The sequence below is a fragment of the Choloepus didactylus genome, chromosome 19 (genome assembly GCF_015220235.1).
Source record: "Choloepus didactylus isolate mChoDid1 chromosome 19, mChoDid1.pri, whole genome shotgun sequence".
NCBI lineage: Eukaryota > Metazoa > Chordata > Mammalia > Pilosa > Megalonychidae > Choloepus > Choloepus didactylus.
Window position 1 is genome coordinate 32,872,990 of NC_051325.1, and position 26,328 is coordinate 32,899,317.

The 26,328-nt window shown below is 40.0% G+C and overlaps 1 protein-coding gene and 1 pseudogene across 3 annotated transcripts in view; both read right to left on the reverse strand.

Moving 5' to 3' along the window:
• TGM3 (transglutaminase 3) overlaps positions 1–24,869 on the reverse strand; it is a 121,409-nt gene extending 96,540 nt beyond the window's left edge. The window contains exons 1-3 of one of the 3 annotated variants that reach the window (XM_037811501.1): positions 24,484–24,869; positions 23,133–23,233; positions 20,760–20,861 (exon numbers count right to left, since the gene is read on the reverse strand). The gene's annotated coding sequence lies outside the window, so the exon portion shown is untranslated. Of the gene's footprint in view, positions 1–20,598; positions 20,862–23,132; positions 23,234–24,483 lie in introns of all 3 variants that reach the window. The other 2 variants (XM_037811500.1, XM_037811502.1) reach the window with 2 other exon arrangements.
• On the reverse strand, positions 13,317–15,080 carry LOC119516142 (annotated as a pseudogene).
• Positions 24,870–26,328: the final 1,459 nt, after the last annotated feature.

Below are 26,328 nucleotides of genomic sequence, written 5' to 3' on the forward strand. Positions count from 1 at the left end.
CACTTTAAAAAAGAAAAACGAAGTGGGAGGACTTACACTCCCTGACTTTGAAGCTTATTATAAAGCCACAGTTGTCAAAACAGCATGGTACTGGCACAAAGATAGACATATAGATCAATGGAATCGAATTGAGAATTCAGAGATAGACCCTCAGATCTATGGCCGACTGATCTTTGATAAGGCCCCCAAAGTCACCGAACTGAGCCATAATGGTCTTTTCAACAAATGGGGCTGGGAGAGTTGGATATCCATATCCAAAAGAATGAAAGAGGACCCCTACCTCACCCCCTACACAAAAATTAACTCAAAATGGACCAAAGATCTCAATATAAAAGAAAGTACCATTAAACTCCTAGAAGATAATGTAGGAAAACATCTTCAAGACCTTGTATTAGGAGGCCACTTCCTAGACTTACACCCAAAGCACAAGCAACAAAAGAGAAAATAGATAAATGGGAACTCCTCAAGCTTAGAAGTTTCTGCACCTCAAAGGAATTTCTCAAAAAGGTAAAGAGGCAGCCAACTCAATGGGAAAAAATTTTTGGAAACCATGTATCTGACAAAAGACTGATATCTTGCATATATAAAGAAATCCTACAACTCAATGACAATAGTACAGACAGCCCAATTATAAAATGGGCAAAAGATATGAAAAGACAGTTCTCTGAAGAGGAAATACAAATGGCCAAGAAACACATGAAAAAATGTTCAGCTTCACTAGCTATTAGAGAGATGCAAATTAAGACCACAATGAGATACCATCTAACACCGGTTAGAATGGCTGCCATTAAACAAACAGGAAACTACAAATGCTGGAGGGGATGTGGAGAAATTGGAACTCTTATTCATTGTTGGTGGGACTGTATAATGGTTCAGCCACTCTGGAAGTCAGTCTGGCAGTTCCTTAGAAAACTAGAGATAGAGCTACCATTCGATCCAGCGATTGCACTTCTCGGTATATACCCGGAAGATCGGAAAGCAGTGACACGAACAGATATCTGCACGCCAATGTTCATAGCAGCATTATTCACAATTGCCAAGAGATGGAAACAACCCAAATGTCCATCAACAGATGAGTGGATAAATAAAATGTGGTATATACACACGATGGAATACTACGCGGCAGTAAGAAGGAACGATCTGGTGAAACATATGACAACATGGATGAACCTTGAAGACATAATGCTGAGCGAAATAAGCCAGGCACAAAAAGAGAAATATTATATGCTACCACTAATGTGAACTTTGAAAAATGTAAAACAAATGGTTTATAATGTAGAATGTAGGGGAACTAGCAGTAGAGAGCAATTAAGGAAGGGGGAACAATAATCCAAGAAGAACAGATAAGCTATTTAACGTTCTGGGGATGCCCAGAAATGACTATGGTCTGTTAATTTCTGATGGATGTAGTAGGAACAAGTTCACTGAAATGTTGCTATAGTATGTAACTTTCTTGGGGTAAAGTAGGAACATGTTGGAAGTTAAGCAGTTATCTTAGGTTAGTTGTCTTTTTCTTACTCCCTTGCTATGGTCTCTTTGAAATGTTCTTTTATTGTATGTTTGTTTTCTTTTTAACTTTTTTTTTCATACAGTTGATTTGAAAAAAGAAGGGAAAGTTAAAAAAAAAAAAAAAAAGAAAAAAAGACAAACAAGGAAAAAAAAAAAAAAAAAAAACGATGTAGTGCCCCCTTGAGGAGCCTGTGGAGAATGCAGGGGTATTCGCCTACCCCACCTCCATGGTTGCTAACATGACCACAGACATAGGGGACTGGTGGTTTGATGGGTTGAGCCCTCTACCATAAGTTTTACCCTTGGGAAGACGGTTGCGGCAAAGGAGAGGCTAGGCCTCCCTGTATTTGTGCCTAAGAGTCTCCTCCTGAATGCCTCTTTGTTGCTCAGATGTCGCCCTCTCTCTCTGGCTAAGCCAACTTGAAAGGTGAAATCACTGCCCTCCCCCCTACGTGGGATCAGACACCCAGGGAAGTGAATCTCCCTGGCAACGTGGAATATGACTCCCGGGGAGGAATGTAGACCCGGCATCGTGGGATGGAGAACATCTTCTTGACCAAAAGGGGGATGTGAAAGGAAATGAAATAAGCTTCAGTGGCAGAGAGATTCCAAAACGAGCCGAGAGATCACTCTGGTGGGCACTCTTACGCACACTTTAGACAACCTTTTTTAGGTTCTAAAGAATTGGGGTAGCTGGTGGTGGATACCTGAAACTATTAAACTACAACCCAGAACCCATGAATCTCGAAGACAGTTGTATAAAAATGTAGCTTATGAGGGGTGACAGTGGGATTGGGAATGCCATAAGGACCAAACTCCACTTTGTCTAGTTTATGGATCGATGTGTAGAAAAGTAGGGGAAGCAAACAAACAGACAAAGGTACCTAGTGTTCTTTTTTACTTCAATTGCTCTTTTTCACTCTAATTATTATTCTTGTTATTTTTGTGTGTGTGCTAATGAAGGTGTCAGGGATTGATTTAGGTGATGAATGTACAACTATGTAATGGTACTGTAAACAATCGAAAGTACGATTTGTTTTGTATGACTGCGTGGTATGTGAATATATCTCAATAAAATGATGATTAAAAAAAAAAAATAAATAAATAAATTAAAAAAAAAAAAAAAAAAAAAAAAAAAGGTAAAGAGGCAGCCAACTCAATGGGAAAAAATTTTTGGAAACCATGTATCTGACAAAAGACTGATATCTTGCATATACAAAGAAATCCTACAACTCAATGACAATAGTACAGTCAGCCCAATTATAAAATGGGCAAAAGATATGAAAAGACAGTTCTCTGAAGAGGAAATACAAATGGCCAAGAAACACATGAAAAAATGTTCAGCTTCACTAGCTATTAGAGAGATGCAAATTAAGACCACAATGAGATACCATCTAACACCGGTTAGAATGGCTGCCATTAAACAAACAGGAAACTACAAATGCTGGAGGGGATGTGGAGAAATTGGAACTCTTATTCATTGTTGGTGGGACTGTATAATGGTTCAGCCACTCTGGAAGTCAGTCTGGCAGTTCCTTAGAAAACTAGAGATAGAGCTACCATTCGATCCAGCGATTGCACTTCTCGGGATATACCCGGAAGATCGGAAAGCAGTGACACGAACAGATATCTGCACGCCAATGTTCATAGCAGCATTATTCACAATTGCCAAGAGATGGAAACAACCCAAATGTCCATCAACAGATGAGTGGATAAATAAAATGTGGTATATACACACGATGGAATACTACGCGGCAGTAAGAAGGAACGATCTGGTGAAACATATGACAACATGGATGAACCTTGAAGACATAATGCTGAGCGAAATAAGCCAGGCACAAAAAGAGAAATATTATATGCTACCACTAATGTGAACTTTGAAAAATGTAAAACAAATGGTTTATAATGTAGAATGTAGGGGAACTAGCAGTAGAGAGCAATTAAGGAAGGGGGAACAATAATCCAAGAAGAACAGATAAGCTATTTAACGTTCTGGGGATGCCCAGAAATGACTATGGTCTGTTAATTTCTGATGGATGTAGTAGGAACAAGTTCACTGAAATGTTGCTATAGTATGTAACTTTCTTGGGGTAAAGTAGGAACATGTTGGAAGTTAAGCAGTTATCTTAGGTTAGTTGTCTTTTTCTTACTCCCTTGCTATGGTCTCTCTGAAATGTTCTTTTATTGTATGTTTGTTTTTTTTTGTTTTCTTTTTAACTTTTTTTTTTCATACAGTTGATTTGAAAAAAGAAGGGAAAGTTAAAAAAAAAAAAAAAAGAAAAAGACAAACAAGGAAAAAAAAAAAAAACAAAAAAAAAAACGATGTAGTGCCCCCTTGAGGAGCCTGTGGAGAATGCAGGGGTATTCGCCTACCCCACCTCCATGGTTGCTAACATGACCACAGACATAGGGGACTGGTGGTTTGATGGGTTGAGCCCTCTACCATAAGTTTTACCCTTGGGAAGACGGTTGCTGCAAAGGAGAGGCTAGGCCTCCCTGTATTTGTGCCTAAGAGTCTCCTCCTGAATGCCTCTTTGTTGCTCAGATGTGGCCCTCTCTCTCTGGCTAAGCCAACTTGAAAGGTGAAATCACTGCCCTCCCCCCTACGTGGGATCAGACACCCAGGGAAGTGAATCTCCCTGGCAACGTGGAATATGACTCCCGGGGAGGAATGTAGACCCGGCATCGTGGGATGGAGAACATCTTCTTGACCAAAAGGGGGATGTGAAAGGAAATGAAATAAGCTTCAGTGGCAGAGAGATTCCAAAACGAGCCGAGAGATCACTCTGGTGGGCACTCTTACGCACACTTTAGACAACCTTTTTTAGGTTCTAAAGAATTGGGGTAGCTGGTGGTGGATACCTGAAACTATTAAACTACAACCCAGAACCCATGAATCTCGAAGACAGTTGTATAAAAATGTAGCTTATGAGGGGTGACAGTGGGATTGGGAATGCCATAAGGACCAAACTCCACTTTGTCTAGTTTATGGATCGATGTGTAGAAAAGTAGGGGAAGCAAACAAACAGACAAAGGTACCTAGTGTTCTTTTTTACTTCAATTGCTCTTTTTCACTCTAATTATTATTCTTGTTATTTTTGTGTGTGTGCTAATGAAGGTGTCAGGGATTGATTTAGGTGATGAATGTACAACTATGTAATGGTACTGTAAACAATCGAAAGTACAATTTGTTTTGTATGACTGCGTGGTATGTGAATATATCTCAATAAAATGATGATTTAAAAAAAAAAAAAAAAAAGAAGTAGTACAGGTATAGACATCAGGGAAATGCAAATCAAAACCACAAATTAGATACCTCTTCACTAGGATGACTAGGATGGCTATAATCAAAAAGGAGATGATAAGTATTAGGAAGGATGTGGAGAAACTAGAGCCCTCATACACTGCTGATGGAAATGTAAAATTGTGCAGCTGCTTTGGAAAACAGTTGTGCATATCCTCAAAATGTAAACATAGAGTTACCACACATATAAACCCAGGTATATACCCAAGAGAACTAAAAGTATATGTTCACACAAAAATGTGCACACGAATGTTCACAGCAGCATTATCCATAATAGACAAAAAGTGGAAACAACCCAAACTTCTATCAACTGATGAATGGATAAACAAAATATTTTGTATCCATACAGTGGAATATTATTCATCAATGAAAATAAATGAAATTCTGATACAGGCTCCAAAATGGATAAACCCTAAAACCATTATCCTAAGCAAAAGCAGTCACAAAAGGTCACATATTCTATGATTGCATTTACATGAAATGTCCAAAAAAGACAAATTATATAAAAAGAAAGTAAATTAATGGTTGCCTAGGGCTGGTGGAGGTAATTTGGGGAGTAAATGAGGAGGGACCTCTAATGGGTGTGGGGTTTATTTTGGGGGTGATGAACAAGTTCTAAAATTGATTATAGTGATGGCTGCATAATATTGTGAATATACTTAAAACTACTGAATTGTACAGCTTAAGTGGGTGAATTGTATGGAATGTGAATTATATCTTAATAAAGCTATTATATTAAAAATAATAAATGAATGAACAGAAGCATTACAGGATATTATCTTGATAATAGAGACCAAAGGTCAAAAGATAGTTTGAGTGATTGCAAATCCCTAGGTAAAACTGGTAATGCATGCTTTAAGAAAAGCATTCTAAGGAAATTGAACATTAAAAAAAAGAGAGATAAAAATGGATTATCTAAAAAGATACTTCAGTACCACCTTCCTTATGTGATTTTAAATGACTGTGTAAGCCAACCTGCATTGTTCAGGAATAATGTTCGTGAAGTAAAAGATAAACCTGTATCCAATGTTTTATAGCAACCAAACCAAGTAAAGATGTTATTGACAAGTTATGTACTCCACACCCTGTGAACAACCCCGAGGTCATTCTGATCCCTGATTAGTGCTTGTTTACAGTATCTTATTTAGCACTCTGCTTGTAACATGGCAACTAAAATCAGCTTAGCCATCCATCTTAGACATTCTCACTTCACCTCGTATCATGAGTAGCAAGAGCAAAAGATGGTGTTCCTATATACAGCAATAACCAACTGATCAACAACAGAAATATAAAAGCTAAAACTATAAAACTCTTAGAAGAAAGCATAAGGAAATATCTGCAGGCCCTTGTATTAAGCAATGAATTCTCAGAGTCTACACTTAAAGCATGAGTAACTAAAGAAAAATAGATAAATCGGACTTTATCAAAATTAAAAACTTTTCTGCATCAAATGACATTATCAAGAATGGGAGAAAATACTTGAAAATCATATATCTGATAAGGATTTAATATCCAGAATAAAGAATGCCTACAACTCAGTGACAAAAAGACTAACAACGCAATTTAAAAATGGGCAAATAATTTGTATAGACATTTCTCCAAAGAAAATATAAAAATAGCCAATATGCACATGAAGGGATGCTCAACATCTTTAGCCACTGGGGAAATGCAAATATAAAACCAATGAGATACCACCTTACACCCACTAAGATAACTATTATTTTAAAAACAGAAAATAACAAGTGCTGACAAGGATGTAGAGAGATAGGAACCTTTATATATTGTTGGTCATAATGTAAAATGGTGCAGTCTCTGTCAAAAACAGTTTGGCAGTTCCTCAAAAAGTTAGACATAGAACTACCATATCACCGTCTAGGTTTATATCCAAAAGAATGGAAAACAAGGATTCAGATACATGTTTGTATACCAATGTTCATAGCAGCATTATTCACAATAGCCAAAAGGTAGAAGCAACCCAAGCGTCTATGAATGGATGAATGGATAAATAAAATATGGTATATCCATCTGATGGAATATTATTCCGCCATAAAAAGGACAGGAGTTCTGATAAATGCTACTACATGAGTGAACCTTGAAGACATCATGTTTAGTGATATAAGTCAGACACAAAGAGATAGATATATGATTCCACTTATATGAAATAGCTAGAATATGTAAATTCATAGTTACTATAAGTTACCAGGGATGGGGAAGAGGAGAAATGGGTAGTTAATAATAAACAGATGTAGAGTTTCTGAATGGGGTTATGGGAAAGTTCTGATAACAGCAGTGAAGATAGCACAACCTTGGGAATATTATTAATCCCACTGAATGGTATGCTTGGGAGTTGTTGAAATGGAAAAGTTTATGTTGTATATATGTTTTCACAATTTTAAAAAAAGAGAGAGTAACTAAAGAGACAGCGAAAGTAAATGCAATACATAATACTGGATGGGATCTAATAACGGAGGAGAAAAGACCCAAAAGGACATTACTGAGACATATGAAAAAACTAGAATATAAACTATAGGCTTTATATATATATTGTTATATTATATTATATTATATTATTATATTATATTACAATATTCTTGAACATGATAAATGTACTTAAGGTGATTACATAAGTGAATATCCTTAGGAAATATACATGGAAGTATTATGTGTTCAAGAAACATGATGTATACAACCTACTCTCAAATGTTTAGAAAATAGAAAGATAAATTGATAGACAAGCAGATGATGGACAGATAGATGGACAGACAGAATGATTCATCAAATGTGGCAAAACATTAAAATTGGTGGATCTGAGTACCTGGGGAAAAAACAGGACACTATTGACGATGGCAACAAGGAATACAAAATGTGTTGAGACCTATATACAGGAACTATAAAACTTTACTGATAAAAATAATATATATATTTAGATGCTAGGGTGTTAGAATAGCTAGAAGAAAATAACTGAAATGGTGGAACTGTAACCCATAACAGTCTTTGAAATTTGCTCACTAGCTTCTCATTAAATTGTACTTTGAAAGTTATCGCCTTTTTGTTTAGATCTTATATTTCACAAGAAGGAAATAACTGAAACTGTGGAACTGCAACCCATAACATTCTTTGAGATTGCCTATGTGGCCATTTGTTAAATCATATTTTGAAAGTTATCACCTTTGTGTATATATGTTATACATCACAATAAGGAAATAACTGAAATTGTGGAACTATAACCCATAACAGTCTTTGAAATTTGCTAACTACTTGTTAAATCGTACTTTGAATGTTATCACTGTTCTGTATATATGTTAAATTTCACAATAAAAAATGTATTTAAAAAAAGAACATAGAAGAAAAGACCTGAATAAAAGGAATGATGTTCCATGTTCTAGGATGGGAAGACTCAGCATTGGAAAGAAACCAATCCTCTCCAAAGTATACCATAGATTCAATATAATTCCAATAAAATCCAAGGGGAAGTGTGTGTATGTGAGAGTGTGTGTGTGTGCATGCCTGTGTGGGGATGGTGCACATGCATGTAGATAAGCATGTTTGGCAGGGGTCGGGGGCACAGTTTGGACAGGTTGATTCTCAGGTTTTCTGGGATGAGACTATAGCCCAAATTTTCTTGAACAACAGAAATGACGGGTGGAATGAGGGACCATTTATTACAGACCTACAGGAACCGAATAGGGTCCAGAAATTGCCCCAAATTTATAAGAAATCAGTAAATGGTTTTGGGACAACTGGCTAGTGTGAGAGGCCATGGCTGAGCTTGTTGCTGGGGAGGCCCTAGACTGGAAAGCTTCTCCATTGCATGGCAAGCCTCTGGCATAGCTAAAATCCTGATAACAAGAACCCAGACATCAAACCTAGGCTATAAGGCATTTACAGAGCAAACTGTGTAAAGCAGAGATGGGAGCTATTGTATTAATGACCTGACTCCCCACATGATTGGTAATAAAAGCTCAAGCATGGGGAGATACAGATCCCTCTAATCCAGTCTGAACCCCTAATCCCTGCAACTCAGAGTGAGCCTCAGGAGGGATAAAGTGCACCATAGGGAGCTGAGACAACTTTCCATCAAGGTATCCTCTAATGGCCTTAAATGAATGCTTGCCACCACTGAATACATGCCTAAGTGTTTAACTGCTGCAGATCCTGAAACCAACAGGGTGTCAGCCTCCCGTAACTCTTCATTTGGAAAAGCACAAAATTAGATGTCTCCCTCACACTATACACAAAAATTAGTTACAAATAGATTAACCTTCTGATGCAACAATTCAACTTTTAGGAACCCCACTTACCAAAATGCTCACAAAAGTGCATCGAGATATTTGTAAAATATTCATTACAGCAGTATTTCTATGACCCCTCCCCCAAAAGCAGAAAATGTAAGTCATGATAATAGCTAATGTATGTTGAGGATTCATTATGAGTCTGGCTTTGCTTGAAGCTCTTTACACAGGTTCCTCATTTGATTTTCATAACAGCACTACGAGATAGGAAGTATTATCTTTTTCATTTTATGGAGAGGGAAATGGAGACACAGAGAGATAATGTTGCTATCCAAAAGTCACAGAGCTCGGTTCAAACTCTGGATGTCTGACTCCAAAGTTTACCCTCTTAACCAGTACTCCTCACTACATCAACCCAAATGTCCATTATTCACTCATTCATCCAAAAGATATTTATTGAACACTACCACGTTCAAGGCACTGTGCCAAGCACCAGAAACACAGTGAGAAAAAATAGACATGGTCTCTGCCCTCCTTGAGCTCACAGTCTAATGGAGAGTAAAAGCAGCCAAAAATGTGTAACTCTATTAAACTGTAGTGAGTGCAAGGAAGAAAGGATACAGTGCTTTGCTATGAAAACATTTAATAGGTAACATAATGAATTCCAGGGTATGGGAAAGGCTTCCCTGAAACAGTAACATTTGAGTTGAGATCTGATGGGACAGCAGGTTGAGGCAAGGGGGTGTGTGTGCTAGACAGACAAAGACAAATGTATCTGAGAAGGGAATAGCTTGGGTAAGGACTCTGTGACTAGGGAGTGTAGTGTAATCACTTATGCCAGTAACTCCAAGCATCATTTTAGGGCCCTGGCTTCAGAGAAGCCCACACGTGTCATCCTTTTTGCAACCTCCTAGCCAGAGGATTCAGGAGCTTGGTAGGGCGGAGGGTTATGACAGTTTTGGCCAAGTGAGGAGTGCATGCCTCTAGCGCTTGGGAGGGAGGGAGGAAAAGATACATCCCAGTTGCTGGGCTGGGATTTAACATTCTTCTCAGGCAAAGAGCTTCTTTGGCCAGTACACATCTGCAGTATGGAATGAGTCTCAATTGGTCTAGAGAGAAGCCACTCCTTGTGACCAGGCCTTCAAACGTGTTCCCTTCCAGAAAGGAGAGGCAAAGACAGATGGTTGCAAACAAACCACCAGAGACATAACTCAGTTTGAAAGGCACTATGCCACTGACACAGCTGGGAGTTACTAGCTGCTTCCTAGAATGGGACATAGTCACACAGCCATCTGCCCGCCACTAGAAACCCAGCTTCCCCAGCCTTGCTCGTTCACTCCATAACCACTTAGTGGGAGTAAGCATGCTGCAGGCAAAAGAAATATTGTAAACAGATATCTCATGGAGCTTCAGATCCTTTTTGGAATAAGGAGCAGCGTAAATAAATAAATATAACAGGAAAAGCAAGGCATATGCACATAAAAAGATCAAATTCTACACAAAACATATTGTGAACCTAACCATATAAAACAAAACAACCAGAATACCATAAATAATAAAAGGAAATCCAAAAAATAACAAAAAAGTATAAATTATGTTTTGTCTCTCAAATATGGAATTATGTGGGGCCTTTTTTATTTTACTTTGTTTCCCAAAGTTCTAAAATAAACACAAAATACATGTTGATGGCAAGATAACAGACTTTATTTAGATTCATTTATTAATTAATTCAACAAATATCCATTGAGTGCCTATTATGCCAGGCGCTGTTCCAGGCCCTGGAGTTCCATCAGTGTGTGTGCTTTGGCATCTCAGGGGCAGGGAAGGGCAATGTGTCCAAGGCAGAGGAGGGGAGGTAGGAGGGTAGCAGGGTTGTATAGGGCCTTGTACAGCATGATAAACATTTTGGATTTTATTCTAAATGGAGTTAAAATAGAGTTAAATAAAACACTAAGCAAGAATTAAATAAACGCCCTTGCAAGAGAGACACTAAAGCAGTATATAATTGCATGATTCAGATATTATGGTTAGGACTTTGGAGAAAAGAGAGAACACTGGGCAGGAGCAGTTAGGGAAGGCTTTACAGGAGCAGTCACATGCAAGCTGAACCCAAAGGACGGGGAGAATTCAGAGGAGACAGGCCATGCTGGGCAGGGGACGCCTGCTCTGCCACAGGCCCTTAACAAAACCAAACCCAAAAGCGTCTCCTTAAAAGTAAATTTTTTTAAAAATAATTAATTTACTTTTAATTGTAGTAAATATGTATAACATAAAAATCACTTTAAGTGAACAATTCTTTGACATTAAGGACATCAATAATACTGTGTAACTTTTACCACCATCTGTTTCCAGACTATTTCAATTCCAAACCAGAACTCATAGTCATTTAGCAATAACTCTCCATTCTCCCCTCCCCGCATCCCTGGTAGCCACTTTTCTGCTTTCTGTCTCTATGAATTTACGTATTCTAAGAATTTCATATAAGCAAAATAATACAATATTTGTCCTTTTGTGGCTGGCTTATTTCACTCATCATGATATATTCAAGGTTCCTCCATGCTGTAGCATGTACAGCACTTTACACCTTTTTACAGCTGAATAATATTCCATTTTATGAATATACCACATTTTCTTTATTCATTCATCCATTAATGGACACATGGGTTGTAAAAGTAAGTATTTTACAGGAAAGAATCTCTGTGTTGATACAAAAGGAAAATAATAGACAACTAGACCTTATATTTGAAATAAAAATATGTCAAAAATCATGGCAGGAATCTGTCAAGATGTTGTGTGACATACCCCTATTTGTTTCCATAAGAACTCAGAATATTCTTAAGAAATGTTCACAATAAGGAGGAAAAGGGATCCCACTCAGTGTGCTGCCCAGAACTTTTGTGGAACTATGGGATGATAGAGAAGAAGCTTTCAATTGCATTTTTTCTGCTTTCTTGGTATGCTTTCAAATGCGAACTGCCTAGCTATCTGTTCTAGTTTGCTAATGCTGCTGGAATGCAAAACACCAGAGATGGATTGGCTTTTATAAAAGGGGTTTTATTTGGTTACACAGTTACAGTCTTAAGCCCATAAAGTGTCCAAGGTAACACATCAGCAATCGGGTACCTTCACTGGAGGATGGCCAATGGTGTCCAGAAAACCTCTGTTAGCTGGGAAGGCAAGTGGCTGGCGTCTACTCCAAAGTTCTGGTTTCAAAATGGCTTTCTCCCAGGACTTTCCTCTCTAGGCTGCAGTTCCTCAAAAATGCCACTCTTAGTTGCACTTGGGGTATTTGTCCTCTCTTAGCTTCTCTGGAGCGAGTCTGCTTTTAACAGCTGTCTTCAAAATGTCTCTCATCTGCAGCTCCTGTGCTTTCTTCAAAGTGTCTCTCTTGGCTGTAGCAGCTTGCTCCTTCTGTCTGATCTTATATAATGCTCTAGTAATTTAATCCAGACTTACCCAATGGGCGGGCCAGCACCTCCATGGAAATTATCCAATCAGAGTTACCACCCACAGTTGGGTGGGGCACATCTCCATGGAAACACTCAAAGAATTACAATCTAATTAACACTGATAGGTCCACCCACACAAGATTACATCAAAGATAATGGTGTTTGGGGGGATATAATACATTCAAACTGGCACACTGTCAAATACAGACTTTTGACTGAACACAGCACAACAATCAGTCATGAGCTCTGAAAAGAGTAATGGGGCTTAGCTCTCCAACCCATTATAAGAAGATGCATTTTACAGTACATAACGGATAGGTAAAGAGCCAGACACAACAATGAGTTAACTGTGAGGGCCACTCAGCAAGCAATTACTGCACCAGCAGCAAAGAAAGGGAAGGCGGAGGAGGACTGGGTGGCCTTACAAAAAGCAACTGAAGACATGGATGAACCTTGAGGACATTATGTTAAGTGAAATAAGTCAGACACAAAAGGACAATATTGTATGATCTCACTAATATGAACTAATTATAATATGTAAACTCACAGACATAAAATATAGAATACAGGTTACCAGGATATAAAATGAGGCTAAAGAATGGGGAGCAGTTGCTTAAATGTGCAGAATGTTTAACTAGGTTGAACTTAAATGTTTGGAAACGGATAGAGGTGATGGTAGCACGTTATTGTGAGAATAATTAACAGTACTGAACTGTGGGTAAATGTGGTGGAAAGGGGAAGTTTAGAGTCATGTATGTCACCAGAAGGAAAGTTGGAGGTTAAAACATAGGAATGTATAACACATTGAATCTTGTGGTGGATGATGACTGTGACTAACAAACATTAAAAAGTTCTTTCATGTACTAGAACCAATGCATGACACTATTACAAGGAGTTAATAATAGAGGAGTATATGGGGGAAGATGTACCTATTGCAACCATGGGCTATAGTTAACAGTAATATTTTCTTTCCAAGAAAACACTTTCAAATGATTTTTATTTTCTTTTATCTTCCTTAACATACAGAACCTCAGGAGTCTCCACACAACCACATTTATTGCAGCTATAAAGCCACTTGATGTAGCTCAGGTACTTTTTATTCTTTTATCATTTTATCCCTAAAATTTATTGGCATCAAAATATAACAGTTAACCAGTGTTAAATCCATAAAATATTTACAGGGCACAGCACATTAAGCTTTAGACACCTGGCAATTAAACCACATAAAAACAGGACAAGACCCCCATCATACATGTACTGAATCAGGCATTTACCAGTCCCTAACACGGCGTCTTTACACTGGTCCACAGGGCAGCAGAGGCAACAAGCAGTTACTTCAGAGGACACTGAACATTATGATCTAGAAGTACATTATGATATTACCCCAGTGTCATGTACCAACCCACCTTTCTCCAAGGTGGTATCATAATTCTAGAATGGCAGGTCCAACTGATACAAAATGAAGACAAGGCAACATGAAATTTACTCTGTGGAAATATCCTACTAATACTATGCATTCACTGTGATTTTGAACACAACTCAACGCAATCATCCTGGCTTTTTAGGTTGGGTGACCCATTAATCTTGCACTCAACTGTCATCTCTTTCTTGGTACTGTTAGAGCTAAAGTCTTGCTAGACAGCAACTACTGCTGTAAATATTCCACATGCAGTTTTCTCCTATAATATGGAAAATATTTTAAGTCTACAATTCCATTGTGAGGATAAGTTGATAAAACTGCCGTGCTTCTGTCCTTAGGAACACACATTATCCTTGGTTCTCCTTCAGGCTTTAATCCAATTATTCAGTTCATTTTCACAAGAACACAAGGCTTTCCTTTGGAATAGCCAAAATCAGGATTTCTCATACCACTGCATTCTTCAAGTAAGTGAACAGGAAACTGACATGCATGATAATCTGGGCCCTTCTGTTCAAAAAGTACTCCATCAGGACAGATTGTGAAATTCTTCTGTTCTTCTAAATCATGTGGCTTTAGAAAATTAGTAAAGCATTCAATGTATGCTTTATAGGAACCTGAATCAGACAAACTGACTGTATATTCCAATGCAGTAAACGGTTTTGGAAAAACCGTAAGTCCTGTACTAGGAATCTGGTCACAACATTTTGGAGCCTCATCATTCAAAGTCTGAAGCATGAACCACATTGTGAATGTGAAGAGTGCAGCCAGGAATCCAGAGAAGACTAGGTAGAAGAGCAAGATCAAACCTTCTCCCCTGGGATGAAGTGGGATGGAGTGGGGTCTTCCAAGCAGAGCATTTGCTGAGGCATGACCCAGAATAGGAGCAGGTGATTCTTAGAAAATTGCACTTCATGGACCCAGTTCTTGTTAGTGCACCCCAGGAACTCTCCGGTGGTTGGGCTGTAGTCGAAGAGCTTCACTCAGCCAGGCTCTCATTTAAGGACTTCTTGCCCTTCTTAGTCATGGTGTGTATGAGGACTGCGAGGTGAGCTATGGCCCCAGAGGTGGAGGCGGTGAAGAGTGCGGAGTGGTACCAGCTCAGGCAGGCAGCCTGGCACCCTTGGCGGAGGGGAGGACAGCCCAAGACACTTCCTTGCTGTGGTGAGCACGTGAGCTGACTCAACAGTATTATTTTAATATTCTTTAATCAATGGTAAAACTATGCCACACCAATACTATGGGTCAATAAAATGGGGGGATAAAGAATATGGGATGTTTTGGGTTTTCTTTTTTTATTTTTATTTCTTTTCATGAAAATGTTCTAAAATTGATCAGGGTGATATATGCACAACTATGTGATGATACTGGGAGCCACTGACTGTGTACTTTGGATGGTTTGTAGGTCTGTGAATATATCTCAATAAAATTGCATTTAAAAAAAAGTTAACTGAAGACAGTTCATGTCTTCATGACAGAAGGTAACCCAGGACCCTGACATAACAAACTATCTGGCCCAGGAAGCCTCTTTGTCCCCACAGTCCTGAGACTCCCTCGAGAAGAACCAGCAGAGACAGGTGTAGCCCCAGCAGCATCAGATAAACCTAACAGACCAAAAAAACAATACAAAATTCTGGAAATTAGAGGGTTATTGAAACTGCCACCTACAAAAAAGGACAAGGTCTGTGTGCTAAACCTAAGCATGGTGAATGCCTGCTAAAAGAAAAGATTTAGATAGGATCCCGAGTCTCCTAACATAATAGACAAAATGTCCAGAATGCAATAAAAAAATCATTCATCATACCAAGAACTAAGAAAATCACAACTTGAATGATAAAGGACAGCCAGCTGATACCAACACCAAGATAAATTAGATATTGGAAATATCTGACATTATAATTTAAAAGTAGTTGTTAAAAAATGTTTCAAAAATTGTTCCAGTTTGCTAAGCTGTCAGAATGTAAAATACCAGAAATGGATTGTCTTTTACAATGGGGGTTTATTAGATCACAAATTTACAGTTCCAACCATGAAAATATCCCAATTAAGGCACCAATAGAATGATACCTTCTCTGAAGAAAGGCCAATGCTTCTGGGGTTCCTCTGTCACATGGGAAGGCACATGGCTGGAGTCTGCTGGGCCTCTCCTGGAGTTAGCTTCTCATTTCTGTTGCTTTCTCTAAAATGTCTCCTGGCTTCTGTCTGAGTTTCTCTTTCTCAGCTCCTGAGCGTCCTTGCTTGTTTCTCCCAGGGCGTTTCTCTCTAAGCATCTGGGAGTCCTCTCTTAGCTTCTCTGGGGCAAACTCTGGATTTCATCTCTTAGCTTCTCTCCTGTTTCTGGTTTCAATAACTGTCTCCAAAATGTCTCTGGGTGTTTTCTCTCTAAGTGTCTCTGAACTCTCTTCAAAATATCTCTGCCTTTTATCCTTTCATAGAGGATGTAAGTAAACTCATTAAGACCCACCTTAAATGGGAGGGGTCATATCTCCATGGAAATAATCTAACCAAAAGTTCCCACCCACAATAGGCCTGTGCCCACAAGATTAGATTAAAGAACACAGTCTTTTATGGGGTAAATAAAAGATTCAAAACAGCCTAACAATCAGTTACAAAAATTCTCTTCAAACAAATTTTGAAAATTAGAAAAATCTCAGCAAATAAATAGAAGTTGTTTTAAAAATAAACAATGGAAAATATAGAGCTGAAAGGTAACAGAAATGAAAACTTGCTGGATGGGCTCAATATTAGAATGTCAGGATAGAGCCAGTGAACCTGAAAACAGATCAAAAAAATTTAATAAATTTAACAAAGAGAGAAATTAGACTGAAAAAAAAAATGAACTGAGCCTCCGGGACTTATGGGAAAATTACAAAAAAATGTCCAATAATCATAGCATCAGAGTCTTGGTAGGAGAGGAGAGAATGGGGCCGAAAGAGTATTCAAAGAAATAATGGCTGAAAAGTCCCCAAATTTGGTGAAAGACACAAATGCACAGATTAAAGAAGCTGAGCGAACCCCAAACAAGATAAACTCAAAGAAATCCATGCTAAGACATATCATAATTAAACTTCTGAAATATAAAGATGAACAAAAAGTCTCGAAAGCAGGCAAGGAGGAACGACACATTACCTATAGGGGACACCAATTTGAATGGTAGCAGATTTCTCATCTGCAGCCATGGAGGCCAAAAAGAAGTGGCACACCATTTTTCAAGTGCTGAAATAAAAGAACTGTCAAGCACATCTGTTTCTGACAAAATTATCCTTCATGAATAAACAGGAAATAAAGCCATTCTCAGATAAAAAGAAAACTAAGAGAATATGACAATAGCAGACCTACCCTTAAAGACTGGCAAAAGGAAGTTCTTCAAATAGAAAAGAAATTATAAAAGAGAGAAACTTGGTAAATTAAGAGAAATGTACCTAAATGGAAGGAAGTTTTACCACATGAAGTGGTAAAGTCACATGTGCATAGTATAAAACCTACAGCAGCCATTAAGAACACGATTCAAAGAGATACTCTCAAAAACAGTACAAAAATCAAATGGAAGCCTAAACAAGTTCTAGTAACCCATAGGAAGGCAGGAAAGAGAAAACAGAGGAATGAGAACCAGCAGAAATAACAGAAAACAAATAATAAAATGTCAGACTTAAGCTCTAACATAATGGCCTTAAATATAAAGTGCTCTAAATACAAAAATCAAAGGACAAAAATCGGAAGAGTGGGCTTAAAAAAGAAATCACACTCCAAATACCGTCTGCTTACAATTCACTGACATGAGTAAGCTGAAAGTAAAAAATGTAAAAAGATATACTATGCAAACGTTAATTTTAAAAAAGCCAGAGTGGCTATATTAATATCAGATATAACTAGACTTTGGAGTAGTGAAAATTACTAGAGACACAGAGGGACATTACATAATGATAAAAGGATCAATCCACCAAGACAATATAATGAACCTAAATCTGTATATGCCAAACCACAGAGCCTCATAATACATGAAGCAAAAACTGATAGATCTGAAAGAAGAAACAGACATTATTCTCAGCAAATAATAGAACTAATAGACAGAAAATCAGCAAGGGTATAGAAGATCTGAACAACATGATGCTGATTTTAGCACACAATTTCCATCCTCTGGGAGAAACTCTTCTACCTCAAAAGGATTCATATCTTGAGAAAAGCTCTTGAGGAAATCACCATACCCCTTTTTCCTGACAGCACGCACAAGCAGAATATAGACCATATTTCAGAATCAGCACAGAAACTTCATACGGACAACTGGTCTGAAAATTAAAAGTATCATATATAGATCCTTAGAATTGAAAGAAACCTTAAAGGTCATTTACCCCAGCCCTGGCCCTAGTGCAGTATCTCTTTCTACAGTGTTTCCTCCACCAAAGAACCCAGCCCTGTGATGTCCAGCCAGGGGACAAGGGAGAGACAATCACTTCTTTTATAAGCCATCATAATTGCTGCTTGGGTGCTGGTAAGGAAAAGAGCTGAGATCAATGCTTAGCCTATGCTCCAACAGTTCTCACAACGGAGTTCACTGCCTCCAGTTTTTTGTCTGGATAACCCATTAGAAAGGTTTTTCTCCTAAAATGAGCACTGGCCTACACTGTTGTTTGTAGTCACAATTAGTACAAACCCTCTAGATGATGACATGCATGGATTGCCTTAAAATATCAATATGCCCTGAACCAGAAAATAAGAAAGGTGCACAAAGATTTATGTACAGATGTTAAAGTAACATTGTTTATAAACACCAAACTGTACAACCCTAGACAATCACAATTATCAAAAATCCTATTTTAGAAGAATATTTAACAATACAGGGAAGAGTTCATAACGTATTTTAAGATGAAAAAAGTTTACAAAATATGACACAAAGAATTATTTCAATTTGGTTCAAAAGTACATTTATAGGTGTCTATGTGTGTGTGTATATATGTAAGGATGGAAAAATTAACAAAAAATCTACTATTAACCGGGCTAACTCTGGCATTATGGATACCTTTTATGTTGGGTGCTTTGGTTTTCCTCATTTTCTACAAAAATTTTACTTCTGCAATCAGAAAAAAGTAGAGTTTTTATTTTGATTTTGCCTTGGGAGTTTTCCTGTTCATCACTCCAGCAATCAGCCCACCTCCTGCTGTCCCTTTCCTTCCATCCATCCATGATGTCTTCCCCTGGAGGCTCTCAAAGTTTGAATTCTACTCTCTCTCACCTTTGCCTGGCTCCAAGATGTTCCTGCCCCTACTTTATTACTCTAGCCCTAACACAAATCAAAATTCCCTTTTCTTGTTTCTCTTCAGTAGGCTGAGACAAGGTGGTATTCTCCAAATTCAACTGGGAGAATAAGAAAGAAATTTCAGAAAACACTAAGAGCCACAAAGTAGCTGCAGCAAGGCTGTCTACCCGGGACTGTCTAATTCAGTAGCCCTGAGCCATAAGCTGCTACTGAGCACTTGAAATGTGGCTATTAGATGTGCTGTAGATATAAAATATACATCAGATTCTGACAACTTTGTACCAGAAAAAAAAAAGTTAACAACTTTATATTGATAACATGCTGGTGATTTTAGATGTATTGGGTTAAATAAAATACATTTTTAAACATTAATATCACCAGTTTTTTTCCTACATATTTTTTAATGTGGCTACTAGAACATGTAAAATTACAAATGTGGTTCGCATTACATTTCTACTGGACAGGGCTGCCCTACCCCTTTCTCCCTTGCCTGCCTCCACTGGAGAGGTGGCGAAGCTAAATACTCACTCTTCTAGCCTCTCTTGCAGTCAGGTATGGTCATGGGGTACAGTTCTGACCAAGTGGAAGGCTGCTGGGATCAGGATGATGGTGGGGGTTCTATGAATGCTTTTGCTTTCCTGATAAAAAGAGACAGACCCAGTTGGTGCTGCCCATTCCCCCCTTTCCATTTCTTCCTGCCTTGAACAAAGGTTCCTTGGCAGGAACTGAGGCAGATACTTAGTGGCCATGAGAACTTGCCAAGGAAGAAGGGACAGAAGGGATACAAGGGTCTGAGGTCCTGATGGCATTGTGTAGTCACTGAATCAGTATCAGCAATGCCCTAATTCAAAACTTTTGTCATGTGAGAAAAATAAACTCCTGATTTAAAAAAATAAAATGGCACCTGAAGTAGTACTCTGTTACTTGTGGCTGTACACGTTCCTAACTGACAGAACCATCCAAAGGACAGATCTTGTCCTAAGCTACCAGCATGGAGCCTCCATGGTTGGCATTAGCTTCCCAGGCACCTCATCTAGCTAGCTCTCTTCCCTCTCGGCTCCTCTCCAGGCCCTGCAAGGTCCCCACATTATTTCGTGCCCATGTGGGAACAATCTCATCTCCTTGCAGGTCAAGTCCCAAAAGACCCAGTTTAAAACTTTTTAGACCCCCTAGGAAGCTTCGGGTTTCAGTTTGGGAAACAAATCAATCAGACACTGGTAAAACTGTGGTAACAAGGAATGTTGACCTCATCTCAGATCAGATGCCTCCTCCTCCAAAGGGAAATACAATCAAACCCGTCAAGAGCCACAGGATAATACTTTAATTATAGGACAACCACAAATCCTACGTAATTGGAACTAGCAGACAGACAGCAGCAGGAAGGTGGTCTCACAGAGCCCTTCGGTCATCAGAGGACAACACTCAAGTCTCACCTGAGTCTTTTCCAGGTAAACATTCCCAGTTCCATCAGCTGTCCCTGTTTGGGGTATGGTTTTCAGTTCCCTGGCCATTCTGAACATCCTCTTCCAAATGTATGCCAGTTTCTAATTCTGCTTCCAGTGTGCTACTGGGAGAAAAGGAAAAGCCGACCTACTTGTTCATTTGCATGACACAAACTCTGTCACAGCACTGGAAACACCTGGGCATCAAAAAACACCACTGGCAGCCCAGTGTCTCTTGTCACAGCTGCCTGGACCTAAAGTAGAGCCAAAAGAAATTAAAGTTTGTTCAAGTTAGCAGGCACTAGGGGGTTCATGGCAGCTGGGATCAGTTGATCTAGATTCTAGATTTAGCTTGTGCGACCTTGGGCAAATCACCATTATGGAAAAATTTCAGATATAATACTCTTCCCGTCTCAGACCCTCCAGTATCACCATGTTTTCAATTCCTTCTCTCTCATGAAAAGCAGATAGACTGGCAAACTGACTAATATCTGCAGTTGCTCCTCCCATCTTCCCTACCTCAGTAAATAGCACCTGTCATCCAGGTGCTCGGGCCTGGATGAATGTCGTGGAGACATTCTTGATTTCTCTTTCTCTCCCACCCAACATGAAACTCTGCAGCAAAACTTATCAGCACTATTCACCCCAAATCCAGTTGTTTCTCTCCTCCTTTTACTCGACCACCCCAGTCCAAGCTATCATCTCACACCTGGACTCTTTCACTAGCCTCCTTACTGGCCTCTACTGCCACTCTTGCCCCCCCAAATCTGTTCTCTACCCAGTAGCCAGAATGGTTCTATCAGTCAGGTCATGCCATTCTGCTCACACCCCTCCAATGTCTTCCCACCTCATTCAGAACAAAATCTAAAGTCCTTTCCAGGTGCTTAAGGTCCTACTAATCTAGTTCCCACCACCTCTTCTCTCCTTCCACTGCCTCCATCATTCCCTCCTCTCTAGCTACTCTGGCTTCCTACCTCAGGGACTTTGAACATACTATTCCCTCTGCATAGACAGCTCTTTCACCGTTTATCACCCACTTCCTTCAGGTCCCTGCCAAAGGTCACCTTCTCAGAGAGGCACTACATTGTATATATTTTTACTGATGACAGCAAAATAGAATGTAAGCTGCTTCCATGGGATCTTCATTTTGTTCAATGTCATATCCCCAGCACCTAGTACAGTGTCAGGGAATGTGCTGAGTGTGCTGAATGAGTGAACAAATAAGGGCACAGACGTCTTGCTCAAAGCTTCTGAAGATCATGTTGACTTGCTTTCAAAGTTTCTACTGTAGAATAGAGAGAAACATGCCTCTTGGCGTTCCAAAGATGTTCCTGAGTGCATTGTGGTTGAGCCAGAGGTAGGATGCTCCAAGTTCTGCCTGCTCAGGTACTTCTCCCAAATAGCACCCCTGGGGTTTGCTTTGAATCCTAAAATCCCCATAGAACAGAATGCAAAACAAAGGATTAGATGATCCTTAAAGGCTTCTTTAGCCCCAAACTCAAATACAGTGAAGGGATCAGAAGCAGCAAAAAGACCTTCCCTGGTCTTTCTCTTGCTTACAGCTGCTGCACTCCTTTGAAACTGGCTACAGAGAGGCAGAATCCAATGTGACATTATCGCTGTGATAAACGGGCCCTTTCAAACTGTGGGGCTGCAGCATTAAACTCCCATTTAGCCCTGCTGTCTCAGGAGTGTAATGTCAAGCAATCCACTAAAAAGCCACGAGGAAATTGCATCAAGGAAGCCAGCTCATCCCCAGGGAGATGAGAGCACAGGGCCTGACGTCAGCATGACACCAGACTCCTATCTTAGCGTAGATACAGAAATCATGCTGCAGTCAGCCTCATTATGGAAATAAGACGTAAATCCCCAGCAGATGTCACTCTTGGCTACTGGACTGTGAATTGGTGACGCCAATGCTTAGAAGTTAAATCCAAAGTCTAGACAAGGACATCAAACTTGAGTATTAAACAAGGTAATGAGATGTAACCCAGTTTCTGACACATGGCAAGTGTTCAAGAAATGTTATCTTCTGTTAGGTCAATGTGAAATTCACTTTTGCTCTGTTTTCTGTGTGGACTCATTCATTCAGCACACATATACTGGGTGCCTAGATGTGTCAGGCAATACAGAGAAGAAAAAATTACAAAAGATTACCCTGCTTTTGGTGAGTTAACAATATGATAACAATTATGATTACAAAGAGAGCAGCTAACACTTTTGGAGCGTTTTCTATGCATTAAGTGCTGCTGAACTCTTTACGCACAATATCTCATATAATCCTCACAAAGGCCCTGAGTTACTATCCTCGTTTCAAAGATGAGGAAACTGAGGCTTCGAGACTTATCCAGGGTCACACAGAGACTCAAATCCCCTCTGACTTTCAAAGCCAACGCTTGTAATCTCCATGAAATCCTGCTCCCCCTGAACCTAGTTGATTAACACACAGGATGAGTCGGGACCTTATCCTCTGGTGAGTTAGGGGTGGGTTTCTGGAAACAAAATAAAAGGAAAACTACTATTACCAGATGCTCCTGCTTCAGCTGGTGGAAAAGTTCAGTCCAGGAGTTCAAGTCTGGGAATTCACAGCAGCAGCCAGCAATGCATTTAGGTGCATGCTATCTACCTAGAAATAAAAAAGCCTTAGGAGGAAAATTCATCTTTCTAGACTTTTTGTTAGGAGGGTAGGGGTTGGAAATATTCTCATTTCACCCCCAAACTTCTTGGCATTTCTACCTATTACAAATATAAAGTGTAAATGAAGAAACTTCCTCTCCCTTCTCAGAATCCTAATAGCATCTCATGTATAACTTCCTCATAGCATGTCACTATCTCTTACTATTTTAGAGACTCATTGACATACTCAGCGCTAGTTAATTTTTACTGAACACATTAAAAAACATATATAATAAACAGATAACAGTACCAGGCAACCTTTGTTGAAAGAGCCCTAGAGACAGATGAGGAAACTGTGAGTGACTTGCCCAAGTTACACAAATAACTAGTAGCATATCCCAGATCAAAGTCTTCCCCATGCCCAGCGATCTTTTAAGTTAATCATGCTGCCGCTTTTGACCACATGAAAAGCTGAAAAACTTTGAGAAGGAAAGGAAGATAATGTGAGCAAATGCACCTGCAGTCCAGCTGGAGGCTAAAAGACCTTGGTAGCAGGACAAAAGCAATCCTTTCCAACTTCACAAGCAACAGGTGATAATTGTGATAATGATTTAATCATGACCATAAGAGAAAGCACTAATACACTAAGTGGCTACCAACATTCTAGGCCCTTTACAGAGTCACACAAATAACTAGTAGCATATTCCAGATCAAAGTCTTTCCCATGCCCAGCGCTCTTTTAAGTTAATCATGCTGCCTCTTTTGACCACATGAAAAGCTGAAAAACTTTGAGAAGGAAAGGAAGATAATGTGAGCAAATACACCTGCAGTCCAGCTGGAGGCTAAAAGTCCTTGGTAGCAGGACAAAAGCAATCCTTTCCAACTTCACAAGCAACAGGCGATAATTGTGATAATAATTTAATCATGACCATAAGAGAAAGCACTAAAATACAAAGTGGCTAGCAACTTTCTAGGCCCTTTACACATATTAATTCTTATAATCCTAACAACTGTGTTAGGTGGGTGTTATGACTATCCTCACTTTCTATTGAGGAAATTGAAGCACTGGGATTTTTAACTTGCCCAAGGTTGCCTAATAGCAGCTAACATTTATTGAGCATTTATCATGTGTAGAAACTTAGTCCATAAACTGTACTAAGTCCCATTACGTCGTTGAATACTTAAAGCGACCCTAAGATAATGGCCATCATTATGGCCATTTTCAGATGAGGCCCATAGAGCTCGGAGGGGGTAACCTACCCAAGCAGTCTGAAACCAGAGCCCGTGCTCTTGACCAGTAGCTACGCTGCTAGGTGCAGAGCTTGCAGACACAGCCTGGGCGCGAGGTGGGCCAGCACCTGGGCAATGTTCACAAAGAGTGTCAGGCAGAGTCCGCACCAAGGGTCGCGCTGGAAGTTGGATCTGAGTGCATGGAAGGCCCTTCGCGTCTCCAGACCTCGGCGTCCCATCCCTGGATTCCGCGCCAGGATCCCCCGCGCACCGCGAGCCGCTACTGCCCCCTGCTGGCGGCCAGACAGAAAGCCCGAGCTCCCACCAGCACCATCCCTCCAGGGAAGGGCTCTGCCACAGCGGAGGGCGCTCCGCCGCCAGGCCCTGCCCCCTCACCACAAACGGGCACCCATCAAACCCCCACCACTAGTGAAAACAGAAGTCGGTCTCCTTGTACTTTCTGGCACACTTCTCTCCGCCCTTACTTTCCCGCTCACACTCCAGCCTTCCACATCCCTTCCGCCCTGGTTGCCATGGTGAAGGACCCCCGGGATCCCGGGGAAAGCGCCGGAAGGGGCGGGGCCCGGTGGCTGTGGGCGCACGCGGTGTGTCCGGAAAGCCTGCAGCTAGCCCGCAGGTTGCCATGGTGATACGGCGCGGAGAGAAGCGCGGGAAAAGAAGGGGGTCCTGTAGCTGCAGGCGTGCGCCCAGGATCGAGGAAACGAGTGAAAAGGGAGAATGCGTGGGTCTTCCCTCTACCCCGGCCAAGGCACTTCCGGTCTCCTAGAATCCGGGAGAAAGTCCTTGCGGCCTGCGCCGCCGCTTTGCGGCCACCGACCAATAAGTGGAGCGGGGCCTCGGGGATGCACAGGTTCCGCCGGGCGCTCCGAGTTCCAAGGGTGTACAGGGCCGAAGCTACTCAGTTCTTGTCCGCATATTCTCTCCACAAGTGCCCGGTAGCCCCTGGTTGCCATGGTGATGCGGAAAGCAGAAGAGGGCCGAGGAACGAGTCGGTAGACTGCAGCGAAGGAATCACACCAGAGCGCGCTAGGAAACTTAGGGCAGTAGGGGTGGGGGACTGCTTTCGGCGTTGGACACTCTTCCTGGGACCCCTCCTGATTTCACCCTCCTGTCCTCTTTGCGGGGTGAGGATGTTCGAAGGTCGCTGCGCGTTTTTTTTGACCTTTCCATAGCTGCCTAGTTTTCGGTACCATGGGTGTACCATAATGTGCCATACTCAATTTAACCAGTCCTTTTCTGGAGGACATTATTTTTGTTCCCAATCTTTTGGTATTACAGACAATACTGTAGTAATATTAATATCCTTGTATATGCCTCTGTGTACGTGTGCAGTTTTCCCTGTAGAATAAATCCCTAAAGTAAAATTGCTGTGTTAAAAGCCAAATACAATTTTAATTTTCATAGATGTGCCCAAATTGCTCTCCAAAGACACCAGCAATTTGTGTCTCTACCCAAACTGGAATCCAGTAATTTTAATTAGGATTCTATCAACAGTGATGAATTGCTGCAAAAGAATTTTCCAGAGCCAATGCCATTAAGCTGGTTTAATTCTTTGATCAATTTTTTAGTATAGTATAGTTAAACAGTATCCAGTCCCATTTTTATTTTACGGAAATTATTTTCATTGAGTGGTTTTCTTTACTTATAAATTTCATAATAAAGATTTGACTTATTTAATATTTTTATGTCAAATTTTACTTTGGTTTCTGTCATTGTAAGGTTTCTTAGATCACCATTATTTTACTGAAAAAAAAAAAAAAAAAAAATCAGTCCCTGACATCCAGAAGCTGGCCTAGCACTCAAGACAAGGCCATATTATTCTATTGTTCATAATAATTTCACAGACTCTCTCTG